Consider the following 15,465-nt stretch of genomic DNA (forward strand, 5'->3'; position numbering starts at 1 on the left):
CCCTTTTCATTATTTCCTCGACCTGATATGAATATGCCAAATGCATACAAAATCCTCAACTTTACTTGCAATTTATCAGGCTGTATAGCAGATAAGATCTGTCAGGTACGCCAGTGCCAATGGAATGACTTTGAAGATTTTGCTTCCCTGAAATAGATCATGCAGCTGCTTAAGCGAATCTTGACAAAATTATTACAGAACAAGTGCACAATATTGCTCACACAGAACCCCGAGGGCCCCTAACGGCACTACTGTAGTTACGCTATAACATTTCTCTGACAGCCATCTGCTTACTGTATGAATCAGCTTAAATAAAGAACTGATATGCCGTCATAGCTGCTCTGATATTGCCCTTTTATGAAGCTGCCAAGTGCTATTTTTAGATACAGGAAGAGGACCTTGTCTTAATGGAATAAGATACACAGTGACATTATTAGTGTATTTTAACTGCTTAGCAACTCCCTTTGGGGATTCCAATTCCAGCCTGTTTTGATTAGTGACATTCTATACATTCAGCAGAACTGAGGTGACTTTCACAATAACAACACAATCGTGTTCTCTCCGAATTCACAATAACAACATGTTGTTAATGCAGCCCACTTCAGATGGCTCACCTTCGATAACCTTAGTGTTTGTGCTAACTGAACTGCCCAACAGGGCATGAAGTCATTACAATTTGGAGGGCACAGAGGAGCTGTAGCAACCTTTCACTGTTACCCAACCTTAACCTCATGCTGACCTGGAACAGTCAAAACAGCTCACTTCCTACCTTGCTATTGTCTCAGAACCTCACCCCATTGGGAGAGGGAGGGGGGGTGAGGTGAGGGAAGGAGATCTATTGTCAGCCGCAAAAAAACATCATTTGTTCCAGTCACAGAGCAGAACACACACCCTTTAGATTAGAAAGGTGAGGCCTCAACTCCACACCTGCTTGCTCACGTCACAACAGAAATGTCTTTCTGCTGAAAAGGTCAAGTGTGGAATTCTAGTGCCACTGACCTACAATTCCTTGTCTTTGTTATGTTGAAGTGATTGTTTTACCCATTTCTATATTGGAGTGAATTTTTTATTTATTTTATTTCACCTTTATTTAACCAGGTAGGCTAGTTGAGAACAAGTTCTCATTTACAACTGCGACCTGGCCAAGATAAAGTATAGCAGTGTGAACAGACAGCAACACAGAGTTACAGATGGAATAAACAATAAACAAGTCAATAACACAGTAGGAAAATGTTGTTGTTTTTTATTTTTTTTAAAGTGTCTATATACATTGTGTGCAAAAGGCATGAGGTAGGCGAATAATTACAATTTAGCAGATTAACACTGGAGTGATAAATGATCAGATGGTCATGTGCAGGTAGAGATACTGGTGTGCAAAAGAGCAGAAAAGTAAATAAATAAAAACAGTATGGGGATGAGGTAGGTAAATTGGGTGGGCTATTTACCGATGGACTATGTACAGCTGCAGCTATCGGTTAGCTGCTCAGATAGCAGATGTTTAAAGTTGGTGAGGGAGATAAAAGTCTCCAACTTTAACGATTTTTGCAATTCATTCCAGTCACAGGCAGCAGAGAACTGGAAGGAAAGGCGGTCAAATGAGGTGTTGGCTTTAGGGTTGATCAGTGAGATACACCTGCTGGAGCATGTGCTACGGGTGGGTGTTGCCATCGTGACCAGTGAACTGAGATAAGGCGGAGCTTTACCTAGCATGGACTTGTAGATGACCTGGAGCCAGTGGGTCTGGCGACAAATATGTAGCGAGGGCCAGCCGACTAGAGCATACAGGTCGCAGTGGTGGGTGGTATAAGGTGCTTTAGTAACAAAGCGGATGGCACTGTGATACACTGCATCCAGTTTGCGGAGTAGAGTATTGGAAGCCATTTTGTAGATGACGTCGCCGAAGTCGAGGATCGGTAGGATAGTCAGTTTTACTAGGGTAAGTTTGGCGGCGTGAGTGAAGGAGGCTTTGTTGCGAAATAGAAAGCCGATTCTAGATTTGATTTTGGATTGGAGATGTTTGATATGAGTCTGGAAGGAGAGTCTAGCCAGACACCTTTTTATTTTTTTTATTTTATTTCACCTTTATTTAACCAGGTAGGCTAGTTGAGAACAAGTTCTCATTTGCAACTGCGACCTGGCCAAGATAAAGCATAGCAGTGTGAACAGACAACACAGAGTTACACATGTAATAAACAATTAACAAGTCAATAACACAGTAGAAAAAAAAAATGGGCAGTCTATATACAATGTGTGCAAAAGGCATGAGGAGGTAGGCAAATAATACAATTTTGCAGATTAACACTGGGGTGATAAATGATCAGATGGTCATGTACAGGTAGAGATATTGGTGTGCAAAAGAGCAGAAAAGTAAATAAATAAATTTAAAAAACAGTATAAAAACAGTATGGGAATGAGGTAGGTGAAAATGGGTGGGCTATTTACCAATAGACTATGTACAGCTGCAGCGATCGGTTAGCTGCTCGGATAGCTGATGTTTGAAGTTGGTGAGGGAGATAAAAGTCTCCAACTTCAGCGATTTTTGCAGTTCGTTCCAGTCACAGGCAGCAGAGTACTGGAACGAAAGGCGGCCAAATGAGGTGTTGGCTTTAGGGATGATCAGTGAGATACACCTGCTGGAGCGTGTGCTACGGATGGGTGTTGCCATCGTGACCAGTGAACTGAGATAAGGCGGAGCTTTACCTAGCATGGACTTGTAGATGACCTGGAGCCAGTGGGTCTGGCGACGAATATGTAGCGAGGGCCAGCCGACTAGAGCATACAAGTCGCAGTGGTGGGTGGTATAAGGTGCTTTGGTGACAAAACGGATGGCACTATGGTGCCACCTAGGTACTTATAGATGTCCACGTATTCTAGGTCGGAACCATCCAGGGTGGTGATGCTAGTCGGGCGTGCGGGTGCAGGCAGCGAACGGTTGAAAAGCATGCATTTGGTTTTACTAGCGTTTAAGAGCAGTTGGAGGCCACCGAAGGAGTGTTGTATGGCATTGAAGCTCGTTTGGAGGTTAGATAGCACAGTGTCCAAGGAAGAGCCAGAAGTATACAGAATGGTGTCGTCTGCATAGAGGTGGATAAGGGAATCGCCCGCAGCAAGAGCAACATCATTGATGTATACAGAGAAAAGAGTCGGCCCGAGAATTGAACCCTGTGGCACCCCCATAGAGACTGCCAGAGGACCGGACAACATGCCCTCCGATTTGACACACTGAACTCTGTCTGCAAAGTAGTTGGAGAACCAGGCAAGGCAGTCATTAGAAAAACCGAGGCTACTGAGTCTGCCGATAAGAATATGGTGATTGACAGAGTCGAAAGCCTTGGCAAGGTCGATGAAGACGGCTGCACAGTACGGTCTTTTATCGATGGTGGTTATGATATCGTTTAGTACCTTTAGCGTGGCTGAAATGCACCCGTGACCGGCTCGGAAACCAGATTGCACAGCGGAGAAGGTACGGTGGGATTCGAGATGGTCAGTGATCTGTTTGTTGACTTGGCTTTCGAAGACCTTAGATAGGCAGGGCAGGATGGATATAGGTCTGTAACAGTTTGGGTCCAGGGTGTCTCCCCCTTTGAAGAGGGGGATGACCGCGGCAGCTTTCCAGTCCTTGGGGATCTCAGACGATATGAAAGAGAGGTTGAACAGGCTGGTAATAGGGGTTGCGACAATGGTGGCAGATAGTTTCAGAAATAGAGGGTTGTCAAGCCCAGCTGATTTGTACGGGTGCAGGTATTGCAGCTCTTTCAGAACATCTGCTATCTGGATTTGGGTAAAGGAGAAGCTGGGGAGGTTTGGGCGAGTAGCTGCGGGGTGGGGGGTGGAGCTGTTGGCCGAGTTTGGAGTAGCCAGGAGGAAGGCATGGCCAGCCGTTCAGAAATGCTTGTTGAAGTTTTCGATTATCATGGATTTATCGGTGGTGACCGTGTTACTTAGCCTCAGTGCAGTGGGCAGCTGGGAGGAGGTGCTCTTTTTCTCCATGGACTTTACAGTGTCCCAGAACTTTTTAGAGTTAGAGCTACAGGATGCAAATTTCTACTTGAAAAAGCTGGCCTTTGCTTTCCTGACTGACTCCGTGTATTGGTTCCTGACTTCCCTGAACAGTTTCATATCGCGGGGACTATTCGATGCTATTGCAGTCCGCCACAGAATTGTTTTGTGCTGGTCGAGGGCAGTCAGGTCCGGAGTGAACCAGGGGCTAAATCTGTTCTTATTTCTGCATTTTTTGAACGGAGCATGCTTATCTAAGATGATGAGGAAGTTACTTTTAAAGAACGACCAGGCATCCTCAACTGACGGGATGAGGTCAATGTCCTTCCAGGATACCCGGGCCAGGTCGATTAGAAATGCCTGCTCGCAGAAGTGTTTTAGGGAGCGTTTGACAGTGATTAGGGGTGGTGATTTGACTGCGGACACGTAGCGGATACAGGCAATGAGGCAGTGATTGCTGAGATCCTGAATGAAGACAGTGGAGGTGTATTTGGAGGGCCAGTTGGTCAGGATAACGTCTATGAGAGTGCCCTTGTTTACAGATTTAGGGTTGTACCTGGTGGGTTCCTTGATGATTCGTGTGAGATTGAGGGCATCTAGCTTAGACTGTAGGACTGCCGGGGTGTTAAGCATATCCCAGTTTAGGTCACCTAACAGAACAAACTCTGAAGCTAGATGGGGCCGATCAATTCACAAATGGTGTCCAGGGCACAGCTGGGAGCTGAGGGGGGTCGGTAGCAGGCGGCAACAGTGAGAGACTTATTTCTGGAGAGATTCATTTTTAAAATTAGAAGTTCGAAATGTTTGGGTATGGACCTGGAAAGTATGACATTACTTTGCAGGCTATCTCTGCAGTAGACTGCAACTCCTCCCCCTTTGGCAGTTCTATCTTGACGGAAAATGTTATAGTTGGGTATGGAAATCTCTGAATTTTTGGTGGCCTTCCTAAGCCAGGATTCAGACACAGCAAGGACATCAGGATTGGCAGATTGTGCTAAAGCAGTAGGTAAAACAAACTTAGGGAGGAGGCTTCTGATGTTGACATGCATAAATCCAAAGCTTTTTCGATCACAGAAGTCAACAAATGCGGGTGCCTGGGGACATGCAGGGCCTGGGTTTACCTCCACATCATCCGCGGAACAGAGGAGGAGTAGAATGATGGTGCGGCTAAAGGCTATCAAAACTGGTCGCCTAGAGCGTTGGGGACAAAGAATAAGCCTGAGTTCGAGGCTTGGGCCGACAGATATAAAATAAATAAACGGAATGGAGTACCGTGATTAATGGACAGTCCAGTAGTCATCAGCTATGTAGCCAAGTGATCATAGTGTCCAGGGGGCAGTAGTAGATGGAACAGGGGAGCCCCACTACACTAGCGACACGGCGTTTAAAGTTAGTAGCGTCTGCTCCGACAGAGGCCGGATGAAGGCACAGCGGATGGAGTATTCGTCGGCAGACCAGTCGTGGTGGTGGACAGAGAATCCAAGCCAGATGGCGAAAGAGGTATTGTGGAATTTGGTTTGCTAGCCGGGAGATGTGCCTGGCTCACGGCTAACTAGTGCTAGCTTCGTGGCAGTGGCGTTAGCCACTATATCCAATCGGTAGCAGCGGTGATCCGGTGCCAAGGTCCAGAGTTTACAGCAAGGATCCGGTGGAGTTTTGGGCTCTAGCCGTGTATGAGTGGGGTTCGGGTGAACAGCTGAGTAGGCCGGGAGGTGGGCCTCAGGGAATAGCTTCGGTACTAGGTGCCACGGTGAGTGAAAACTAGCTGTGAGCTAACTAGCTGTGAGCTAGCTAGCTGTGAGCTAGCCAGCTGTGAGCTAGCCAGCTGCAAGATGTGAGCTAGCTAGCTGCAAGCTAGCTGTGAAGATCAGAAGTAGTGGTCCAGGGATTACGGCAGGAATCCGGCGTTGTTGTGGAGAGACAGTCCGATATTGGTAAACAAGCGATATTGGTAGACAGGCGAGTATTGTCCAGGATAAAAACAGGGCTGGTATCTGTGCAGAAGGTAAAAGCCGCTAACAATGACTAAATAGCTTGTAGCTAATTATCTGGTTAGCTTCTGGAGATTTTTGAATGCGATTCCGTATCACATTGGGTGAAGCAGGTTACCGGAAGGTATAATCGAATAAAAAAAATTGAGAAGAGATTGAAAATAAATTGAAATATATATACAAAAAATACAAAAAAATACAAAAGTACACGAGAGGACAAAACAAACACGTCTTCACTGCTATGCCATCTTGGATTTGGGACTTTGAGTGAGTAGAACTGCATTGCTGCATGAATGTAGAGCCTCCGGTCAAAGCGGTAACAGAAAAACATCTCTCTTCTTCTACCCCTTTTTATAGCCTAAGCCGAAGCAAGGATATGCATATTATTGATACTGTTTGTGGAAATGTGAAAGGAATGTAAGAGAATATAACACATTAGATCTGGTAAAAGATAATACAAAGAAAAACCAAACAGTTTCTTTTTGTACCATCATCATTGAAATGCAAGAGAAAGGCCACAATGTATTATTCCAGCCCAGGTGAAATTTAGATTTTGGCCACTAGATGGCAGCATTGTATGTGCAAAGTTTTACACTGATCCAATGAACCATTGCATTCTGTTCAAAATGTTGAATCAAGACTGCCCAAATGAGCCTAATTGGTTTATTCATACATTTTCAAGTTCATAATTGTGCACTCTCCTCAAACAATAGCATGGTATTCTTTCACTGTAATAGCTACTGTAAATTTGACAGTGCAGTTAGATTAACAAGAATATAAGCTTTCTGCCCATATCAGATATATGTCCTGAGAAGTTTTGTTTCTTAAAACCTCATGCTAATCACATTAGCCTATGTTAGCTCAACCGTGTTAGCTCATTTGTGTTTTGTAAAGCGGAAATCAGCAGTTGAAACAAAAACAAAGCCATTCCCACCCATTTTGGTAAAACGCTAGGGATGGGGCTGGAGAAATGTAACCATTCTCAAATTCATAGACAGATCTATGGATGCAAGGACTGGCCATCGCGCCTCCTTCTAAAACCCCATTGGAGGAGACGACCCAAGATTCCTCGCCTCAGACCTCCTCCAATGGGTTTTGAGAAGGATGCAAGTAGAGGAAGTGAGGAGCTGAGCAGAGATTAATTGGGACAGAGCTCATGTCATTGTTTTAGTTGTTAACTTATATTGAATGATACACGTAGTATCGGTTTGCACTTATATCTTTGTTCTACTTTTGCTCTTTCCACAGATTTTATTTTTTTATTTAACCAGGTAGGCAAGTTGAGAACAAGTTCTCATTTACAATTGCGACCTGGCCAAGATAAAGCAAAGCAGTTCGACACATACAACAACACAGAGTTACACATGGAGTAAAAACAAACATACAGTCAATAATACAGTAGAAAAATAAGTCTATATATAATGTGAGCGAATGAGGTGAGATAGGGGAGGTAAAGGCAAAGAAAGGCCATGGTGGCGAAGTAAATACAATATAGCAAGTAAAACACTGGAATGGTAGATTTGCAGTGGACGAATGTGCAAAGTAGAGATAGATATAATGGGGTGCAAAGGAGCAAAATAAATAAATACAGTAGGGGGAGAGGTAGTTGTTTGGGCTAAATTATAGATGGACTATGTACAGGTGCAGTAATCTGTGAGCTGCTCTGACAGCTGGTGCTTAAAGCTAGTGAGGGAGATAAGTGTTTCCAGTTTCAGAGATTTTTGTAGTTTGTTCCAGTCATTGGCAGTAGAGAACTGGAAGTAGAGGCGGCCAAAGGAAGAATTGGTTTTGGGGGTGACCAGAGAGATGTACCTGCTGGAGCGCGTGCTACAGGTGGGTGCTGCTATGGTGACCAGCGAGCTGAGATACGGGGGGACTTTACCTAGCAGGGTCTTGTAGATGATCTGGAGCCAGTGGGTTTGGCAACGAGTATGAAGCGAGGGCCAGCCAACGAGATCGTACAGGTTGCAGTGGTGGGTAGTATATGGGGCTTTGGTGACAAAACGGATGGCACTGTGATAGACTGCATCCAATTTATTGAGTAGGGTATTGGAGGCTATTTTGTAAATGACATCGCCGAAGTCGAGGATGGGTAGGATGGTCAGTTTTACAAGGGTATGTTTGGCAGCATGAGAGAAAGGATGCTTTGTTTGCGAAATAGGAAGCCAATTCTAGATTTAACTTTGGATTGGAGATGTTTGATGTGAGTTGGCTCTAGCTTGTTGATATCTGATGAGACACCCAATGTGATTTGACTCTTGTATTATTGACTGTATTCAATAAAACTTCCAATGCCAAATTCTCTAATTGATAGAAAATTGTAGATCCCAATCAGACAATTACTATAAAACAAATATGTTTTCCTCCGTGCAGTGTTTGGTGAATGCATGGTGTTGTTTTGTCCTAAATCCTCCTTTGAATGCTGTGTGTCCATCCTCACCCCCTTGATCACTGCAACGTATTATCTGGTCTGCTGGGAGGGTCCTTGACTGCCACCTGCCCTCCATTGAGGTCCTGCACAACTCCAGGAAAGGTCATCACCGGCCCTTCCACACCCTCTTCCAAAGACTACCCTCTGGCAAACGGTTCAGGTCAATCACAACGAAAATCTCAGACCACCTGAACGGTTTCTTCCCCCGTGCCGTGGCCCTTACCAACCAGCCACTTGGTCCACGATGATCCTCTCATCCATAGACTTTGCACTATGCTCAAGTTTAGCTAACTAAACATGCGGCTTTGCAGTGCATCGCATTTCACTGAGGGCCATCAATTGCTTTAAAATGTGGTGAATTAAAACCATAAAATTAAGTGGTAGAATACCTCTATTCTGGAATGCTTCTCAAGTTAAAAGACTGCATTATTAAAGGGATAGTAGGCTAGCTGTTCCTGGAGACTTCCAGTCATTGCAATAATGATAATTAGCGATGGCTTCAGAAACTACCTTCAACTTCCATTAAACTGCATGCTGAGCCATAATAATGATATCCATAAATTCATCTTACTCTGGGTAAATATGAAAGGGCTCGATTGAAAAAAAAACAGACCACTATCCCTTTAAAGAGCCGTCTTGATAATAAAACATAGTGAAAGTGCATTTATGTTAGTCATGACTTGGATATCACAATCTTCCCTACTTCTATCTTAACAATCCCGACATTGCTGCCATGTAACGTAAGGAAAAAGATTGTGATAAATTCACTACTGCTTTGCAGTTTTAAACCAAGTCAGGATTTGACACAATCCACCAACTGCCTCCCCCTGAAATTGAGTGTAAGCACCTTCTGTGTATATTTCTGTAAACATAGACAGTACTGTAGCTATGCCTGCATAATGAGGTGAGTGTGTGAGAGAGAGGTAAGTAGCCCACCACAAAAATGTTGTGATTAAAATGATTTTGCAAAAGACCACTCACTCTCTCCCTTAGAATACCACAGAAATAAAGCTGTCCTCTCAGAAAGGGAATATGACACAAATAGAACTCAGCTGTAAAGTAGACTTGAGCCTTAAAGAGATTCCCCAGACAGATGTTGACGGCCTCCATGAACAGAACACAGTCTTTCTGCCATCTTTGTATGTCTTTCTGTTTTATGTCTCTCTGTGAAGTCTGTATACACTGAGTGTACAAAACATTATGAACACCTGTTCTTTCAAAGACTGACCAGGTGAATCCAGGTGAAAGCTATGATCCCTTATTGATGTCACTTGTTACATCCACTTCAGTCAGTGTAAATGAAGAGGAAGAGACAGGTTAAAGAAGGATTTTTAAGCCTTAACACAATTAAGATGGGCCAATATCCCTGTCGAACGATTTCGACACCTTGTAGAGTCCATTCCTCGACTAATTGAGGCTGTTCTGAGGGCAAAAAATGGGTGCAAATCAATATTAGGAAGGTGTTCTTAATGTTTTGTAAACTCAGTTTACAGTGTGTCTCCAGTGAGCACTGAACAGCAGATAGAGTTACCCATACTAGACATGAAGGATCCTTACAGCCAGGATCTCTGGTACAGGAATATGTTTTAATTCCCCACTAGTACCTATAGAAACCCACATCTGGACATACTTGAGCTCCAACACATGAGGTGGTGCAGCCAAAAGCACCACACCTAGAAATTAGCTTGGCCTTCTCTGTATGGGGGACAGTGCTCTCTTTCTCTTAAAAAACCCATCTGAAACATCTGGACTCACTCAAGCTCTAACTTAACACAATGTAGCTAGTGGAGCCAAAAGCACCACAACTAGAAACACATTGGTAAAAAGGTGAAGAGTGGGGAAGCCTGCAGATATAAGAAAAGTCTCATTGATTACAGGACTCAATGAAGCAAATGCTGACATACAATGTGGACACCTGCTTGTCGAACATCTCATTCCAAAATCATGGGCATTAATATGGAGTTGGTCCCCCCTTTGCTGCTATAACAGCCTCCACTCGTTTGGGACGTCTTTCCACTAGATGTTGGAACATTGTTACAGGGACTTGCTTCCATTCAGCCACGAGCATTAGTGAGATCGGGCACTGACGTTGGGTGATTAGGCCTGGCTTGCAGTCGGTGTTCCAATTCATCCCAAAGGCATTCGATGGGGTTGAGGTCAGGGTTCTGTGGAGGCCAGTCAAGTTCTTCCACACCGATCTTGACACCATTTCTGTGTGGACCTGGATTTGTGCATGGGGGGACTGTCATGCTGAAACAGGAAAGGGCCTTCCCCAAACTGTTGCCTTAAAGTTGGAAGCACAGAATCGCTTAGGATTTCATCGTATGCAGTAGCGTTACATTTTCCCTTCACTGGAACTAAAGGACCTAGCCCCAACCATGAAAAACAACCCCAGGCCATTATTCCTCCTCTACCCAACTTTACAGTTGGCACTATGCATTCGGGCAGGTAGAGTTCTCCTGGCATCAACCAAACCCAGATTTGTCCGTCAGACTGCCAGATCGTTGAAGCGTGATTCATCACTCCAGAAAATGAGTTTCCACTGCTCCAAAGCCCAATGGCAGTGAGCTTTACACCACTCCAGCCAATGCTTGGCATTACACATGGTGATCTTAGGCTTGTGTGCGATGGTCGGCCATGGAAACCCACTTCATGAAGCTCCCGACGAACAGTTCTTGTGCTGACGTTGCTTCAGGAAGCAGTTTGGTACTCGATATTGAGTGTTGCAACCGAGGAGAAATGGTTTTCTGTGAGCTTGTTCTGTGAGCTTCTGTGAGCTTGTGTGGCCTACCACTTCGCGGCTGAGCTTTTGTTGCTCCTAAACGTTACTGCTTCACAAAAACAGCACTTACAGTTGACCGGACCAGCTGTAGCATGGCAGAAATTTGACAAACTGACTTGTTGGAAAGGTGGCATCCTATGACGGTGCCACGTTGAAAGTGACTGAGCTCTTCAGTAAAGCCATTCTACTGCCAATGTTTGTCTATGGAGATTGCATGGCTGTGTGCTCAATTTTATACACCTGTCAGCAACGGGTGTGGCTGAAATAGCTGAATCCACTAGTTTGAAGAGATGTCCACATACTTTTGTATATGTGACTCGTTTCAGGAAACCAGGTGTATGTCGCATGTCACTACTTTACAGGAGACCATTTGAACATAAACTTTTTTCATCAAAATGCGTTTTGGGGCAGAAATGCCTTCTGGAACATATGATCTTTCATGTGCCTTAATAACAAACTTGTATGCAATCTGTAAATACTAATAAAATTGCTAAATTACGAGCCTAGTTGGTTTAGCCACAGAAAAAGGCGGCAACCTTCCCACTAGCCATGATTGGCTGAGTTAATAAGTGGGCTGGACATGCAGAGAGATGAGTTCGGATTGGTCTGCCATGTAGCATGCTTCTGTCTATCTGAGCTGGTCAGTATGTGTAGGTAATCCTGTCTAACGCAGCATTTTTAAATAATATATTGCGTAGTAGAACTGCACAAGCATTGTCAACATGCATGTGTAAAGTTATATTGTCTGACATTTTGTCATATATACCATTGATTTTTGTTGTTGGTACATTAGAAATAATTGATGTTGAGTCATCAAAATTGAATGATCATATCCTTAAAATGTTTACTAATGAATGTAGCAACAGTTAGGTAGATACAAAAAACATTCAATTAAATTGGGCAACTGATGCCAGAACACCAATACGCCATACAGTAATACCAGTGACGCAAAGTGAAACCAATGACAAACATAAGATTATTTCAAACAAATGTTATCAATTTATTAGTAATATTTTTATTTACAAATAATTTCAGATTTCACAAGATGAGTTGATTTAAAATGAACAATAAAATGAGGGTTATTGTTCAAAGATTAAGATAAAAGATGAAGCCTATTGACTAAAATGTGTCTTTCATAACACAACATTGTCATACAAACAAAATATGTCCACTAGAACATTAGAAACACAAACATTGAACATAAACTAAATCTGGTTTCCTAACCACACCGATACAAACATTTTGTATGCAGTAAAACATGTTAATGGAATTTGTCCTGTATTGTTCTTCACTTTTACTTCAGACATGTTTGTCTTTGCCATGTTATTGTGTCACGTCCATCTCTGAGCCAATCTCCATTGCTTTCTAGCTACTGACGGCTTCTTCACTAGTATCCAGTTCACATATGCCACTTTCACACAGTCAGGTGCTCCTCCAAGTACTTCCAGATACTGTGACAAATTTGAACTGATCTTTTGTTCACTTGCATCAGACAAACAATCGGGTCATCCCCATACCAGTTTATATCATCTCTTGGGCTTGGCCAGTAGAACTTGTTGACACCATTCCTGTGCATGCACTTTACTTTGACATTATGTTCTTCAACCTACAGTACAGTGCAAGGTTATGGTTGTTCATCATAGTTCACGATACACCACTGTCCACTGTGGTGAGACTCGATGACATCTGGACGAAGTGGAGCTGAGGTATCCAGGTCGATGACATCTGGTTGTTGTGGAGGTGAGAGATCACGACCATTAGCCCAATTTTTCAGTTTTTGATTTGTTAAAAAAGTTTGAAATATCCAATAAATGTCGTTCCACTTCATGATTGTGTCCCACTTGTTATTGATTCTTCACAAAAAAAATACAGTTTTATATATTTATGTTTGAAGCCTGAAATGTGGCAAAAGGTCGCAAAGTTCAAGGGGGCCGAATACTTTCGCAAGGCACTGTATATCCACATAATTTTCCTGCCTCATGATACCATCTATTTTGTGAAGTGCTCCAGTCCCTCCTGCAGCAAAGCACCTCCACAACATTATGCTGCCACCCCCGTGCTTCACGGTTGGGATGGTGTTCTTCGGCTTGCAAGGCTCACCCTTTCCCTTCAAACATAACGATGGTCATTATGGCCAAACAGTTCTATTTTTGTTTCATCAGGCCAGAGGACATTTCTCCAAAAAGTACCATCTTTGTCCCCATGTGCAGTGGCAAACCATAGTCTGGCTTTTTTATGGTAGTTTTGGAGCAGTGGCTTCTTCCTTTCAGGCTATGTCAATATAGGACTCGTTTTACTGTGGATATAGATACATTTGTACCTGTTTCCTCCTCCATCTTCACAAGGTCCTCTGCTGTTGTTCTGGGATTGATTTGCACTTTTCGCACCAAAGTACGTTCATCTCTAGGAGATAGAACGCGTCTCCTTCCTGAGTGGTATGACGGCTGCGTGGTCCCATGGTGTTTATACCTGCGTACTATTGTTTGTACAGCTGAACGTGATACCTTCAGGCGTTTGGAAATTGCTCCCAAGGATTAATCACACTTTGTTTTCTAAGGTCTTGGCTGATTTCTTTTGATTTTCCCATAATGTTAAGGAAAGAGGCACTGAATGTGAAGGTAGGCCTTGAAATACATCCACAGGTACACCTCCAATTGACTCAAATGATGTCAATTAGCCTATCAAGCTTCTAAAGCCATGACATAATTTTCTGGAATTTTCCAAGCTGTTTAAATGCACAGTCAACTTAGTGTATGTAAACTTCTGACCGACTGGAATTGTGATACAGTGAATTATAAGTTAAATAATCTGTCTGTAAACAATTGTTGGGAAAATGACTTGTGTCATGCACAAAGCAGATGTCCTAACCGACTTGTCCTAACCAAAACTATAGTTTGTTAACAAGAAATTTGTGGAGTGGTTGACAAAACGAGTAAACTTACAACTTCAACTGTATATTGTGTGGCAGGGCCATCACTGAAGAAATTAAGGTGTTGCACGATAGGGTACTGGTGTTTTATCATGCCCAGAATGAGGTCCAGGTGAGCCCATATGGTTGCTGGATAATGCCTTCTGCTGGGTGAGATGGTGCAGAGGAAGATGGGGGGGGGGCTCCTCTGCCACACAGAGGACACCAGTGTGGAGCGTCACTTTTTTTAAATGTATTATTTTACCTTTATTTAACTAGGCAAGTCAGTTAAGAACAAATTCTTATTTTCAATGATGGCCTAGGAACAGTGGGTTAACTGCCTGTTCAGGGGCAGAACGACAGATTTGTACCTTGTCAGCTCGGGGGTTTGAACTTGCAACCTTCCGGTTACTAGTCCAACTCTCTAACCACTAGGCTACCCTGCCGGGGGTTCACATTTGCTTGTGTGAACCCCCGAAGTGAACTGACTGGATCTCTAATGCATACTTGCAAGTTATATGTGATTAGAATATTGAAACAGTTATAAAATGCAAAGTATTTTTTAATATAATTGTTGAGGGTTTTATAAAACATTACTTTGAGAAAAAAGTTTGTGCTGTTATTGATTGTCACTGGCGTTACCAGCAAGAACAGTAACACCAGTGACGATAACACCAGTGACAAATCTGCAGACAAGATGGCATATCTAAGATGGCGGCCACTGTAGCTCAAATCACACTTCTTAAATTGTAAATAAATCACTTAATCATGCAATTGTATAAATCATTTTAATCCAATTTCCTTTCCCCTTACTATAAACTGTATAACACAAGTGACACATCTTATGTCCTCACATGAAATTACCAAGTTAATCATGAAATTTGATTTATCTGTTAATTTACCAGGTAAGTTGACTGAGAACACGATCTCATTTACAGCAACGACCTGGGGAATAGTTACAGGGGAAAGGAGGGGGATGAATGAGCCAATTGTAAACTGGGGATTATTAGGTGACCATGATGGTTTGAGGGCCAGATTGGGAATTTAGTCAGGACACCAGGGTTAACAACCCTACTCTTACGATAAGTGCCATTGGATCTTTAATGACCTCAGAGAGTCAGAACACCCATATAACGTCCCATCTGAAAGACGGCACCCTTCACAGGGCAGTGTCCCCAGTCACTGCCCTGGGGTATTGGGATATTTTTAGACCAGAGAAAAGAGTGCCTCCTACTGGCCCTCCAACACCACTTCCAGCAGCATCTGGTATCCCATCCAGGGACTGACAAGGACCAACCCTGCTTAGCTTCAGAAGCAAGCCAGCAGTGGTATGCAGAGTGGTATGCTGCTGGCA

At 43.3% G+C, this 15,465-nt stretch overlaps 1 protein-coding gene across 2 annotated transcripts in view; it reads right to left on the reverse strand.

Annotated features, from left to right (window-relative positions):
- The window catches only part of LOC115135413 (LHFPL tetraspan subfamily member 6 protein), a 61,295-nt gene that overhangs the window by 18,904 nt on the left and 26,926 nt on the right, over window positions 1-15,465 (reverse strand). The gene's annotated exons all lie outside the window — the stretch shown is intronic.

The sequence above is a fragment of the Oncorhynchus nerka genome, linkage group LG10 (assembly GCF_034236695.1).
Source record: "Oncorhynchus nerka isolate Pitt River linkage group LG10, Oner_Uvic_2.0, whole genome shotgun sequence".
Taxonomy (NCBI): Eukaryota; Metazoa; Chordata; class Actinopteri; order Salmoniformes; family Salmonidae; genus Oncorhynchus; species Oncorhynchus nerka.